This window comes from Macrobrachium nipponense, chromosome 40 (assembly GCF_015104395.2).
Source record: "Macrobrachium nipponense isolate FS-2020 chromosome 40, ASM1510439v2, whole genome shotgun sequence".
Classification (NCBI taxonomy): Eukaryota; Metazoa; Arthropoda; class Malacostraca; order Decapoda; family Palaemonidae; genus Macrobrachium; species Macrobrachium nipponense.
The window spans coordinates 10,413,035-10,415,534 of record NC_061101.1 but is presented as its reverse complement, the minus strand read 5'-3'; the positions used below and the strand labels follow the sequence as shown (position 1 = coordinate 10,415,534).

Below are 2,500 nucleotides of genomic sequence, written 5' to 3'. Positions count from 1 at the left end.
TTATTATTATTATTATTATTATTATTATTATTATATTTTGGAAGGAGACCCTCTTTCAAAAACAAGTTTTATTGAAAAGATATTGCTGCATCAGCTGCATTCAACTTGTAAATAGTCTTCTCTATTTTTCTAACAATAGCTTTCTCTCTGCTACTACAACTGGCAGTATTGCGCCGATATTACTCATCAGGAGGAGTCAATTTCGGGGATATTGCTTAATATTTATTTATTTGTTATTATTATTATTCAGAAGTTTCCTTCACTAAATATCAGCAAAAACAAAGGGATCTGTATTCTTTCATGTTATGGTAGCGCTTTATGAAATTGCATTCTGGAGGCTATATGTCTCTAATTCATGGCAAAGGAAACAGCACTTTCATCTCTCTTTGTTACGTTAATAAGATGTTGCATTATTTCTTTATTTCTTTTTTTCTTTCTATGAATATCATAGGTTTATCAGAAGTTCTTGTTGTAGGTATCGGTTTTATGTGTTGAATGTTATTTGTGGGTTTTATCGATAGTCTATAGTTTCTGCTCTCTCTCTCTCTCTCTCTCTCTCTCTCCTCTCTCTCTCTCTCTTCTTCTTCTCTCTCTCTCTCTCTCTACCCCTATTTAGTGACATATAAGCATATATGTATATGATATGTATATATATATATATATATATATATATATATATATATATATATATATAATAAAATATATGTATATATACACATACATACATACATACATACATACAAACATATATATATATATATGATATATATATATATATATATAATTTATATACATAGTATATACATGCTACATATATATATATATATATATATATATATATATATATATATATATATATATATATATTAATTTACATTTACTATATATATATAATATATTCCAACCACATATATACCCTAACATAATACATGTGTTTCCCTGCGTGTGCCTGTGTACGTAAGTATGAAAACTTAGACAAGAATGTATCGAAGTCAATAAAAAGAAGAAGGAGAAGAAGGAGAAATAGAAAGGGATTTGATCATTACGAAAAAAAAAAGATATCTAAATGCCTTTGAATTAATTGCCAAGAACAACCCCTACAGCATCCGGTAGCGCCTCCTACGAAGGCGGATCTATCTATATACGCCTCGGAAGAGCAGCAGCATCCTGTAAGGTGAGGATATATACATATAGGTCTCTCGTCAGAGGTTAATTAGGCAATCGCATTATGCATCGCTGACGCTGCTAGTCCCGGATATTCCCGCCGAGGGTGACGCAATAATTTATGGTAGAATACCTGCTCATTATCGCCACGGCCGACATTTTAACCTGTAGGTGTGTGTGTTCACCGCCTCCATGAAATAGTACCATCATGGCATTGAGACATTGAGATTACGCCGCGTTATTGGTGACGATGCGACGGAACTAGGACAGAAACTGCATATGTTTAATGAAGGTGAATTGTAATTACCCGTATATTTAGCTAAGGGCGTAATATTTATTTGTTTGAATATTTTGTATATATTGCTAAATAAATGTAGGTTGGTTTCTCTGTGTAAAGCTAAAGTAACATTCATATGAATTTGGTAAAAATTTCTCTCGGTAAAAATTATACTTGAATTAAACACTAATTTAAGGCGATTTGTAAAAGCAGTGTCATTTGTAAAAATTGTACTTGTAAATGAATTAAACACTCATTTAAGGCGATTTGTAAAAGCAGTGTCATTTGTAAAAATTGTACTTGTAAATAAATTAAACACTAATTTAAGGGGATTTGTAAAAGCAGTGTCATTCGTAAAAATTGTACTTATAAGTGAATTAATACTAATTTAAATCGATTTGTAAAAGCAGTGTCATTTGTAAAGATTGTACTTGTAAATGAATTAAACACTCATTTAAGGCGATTTGTAAAAGCAGTGTCATTTGTAACAATTGTAATTGTAAATGAATTAAACACTTAATTTAAGGCGATTTGTAAAAGCAGTGTCATTTGTAAAAATTGTACTTTTAAGTGAATGAACACTAATTTAAGGCGATTGGTAAAAGATGTGTCATTTTAGTTAAATACAAAGAGTGTGAAAATTTACATTAAAAGGCTGCAAGAGAGTGGATCATGTTATGATTCATGGGATATTTAGGCAAATTCAGTTAAGACGTTTAACGAAATGTCACCTGACATATTTGAAAGATTCCAGACAGACAGCATATTTCTAAACGCGAAAAACATATTGATTTAAACTTATTTATAGGGAGGAAAGCGTCGGGAAAATGTCAAAAACGAAAGAAGAATACAGAAAACAGGAGAGAACATTTTTAGAAAAAGAATAAAAAATTATGTAAGGTTATATAAAAGTATAAGAAAGGACTTGTGTCAGTTTATAAAAGAAAATATTGAATATCTCAAGCAGTATTCTGTGTGGTGCATAACACAATTTTCAAGCCGCCTGGGACGAAACAACTGAAAGGCAACAACGAGACACCATTTAGCCTCTTGATTGAT

At 30.8% G+C, this 2,500-nt stretch overlaps 1 protein-coding gene across 2 annotated transcripts in view; it reads right to left on the bottom strand.

The window, feature by feature from the left end:
* LOC135212294 (5-hydroxytryptamine receptor 2A-like) overlaps window positions 1–2,500 on the bottom strand; it is a 339,446-nt gene that overhangs the window by 325,832 nt on the left and 11,114 nt on the right. The window lies entirely within an intron of this gene.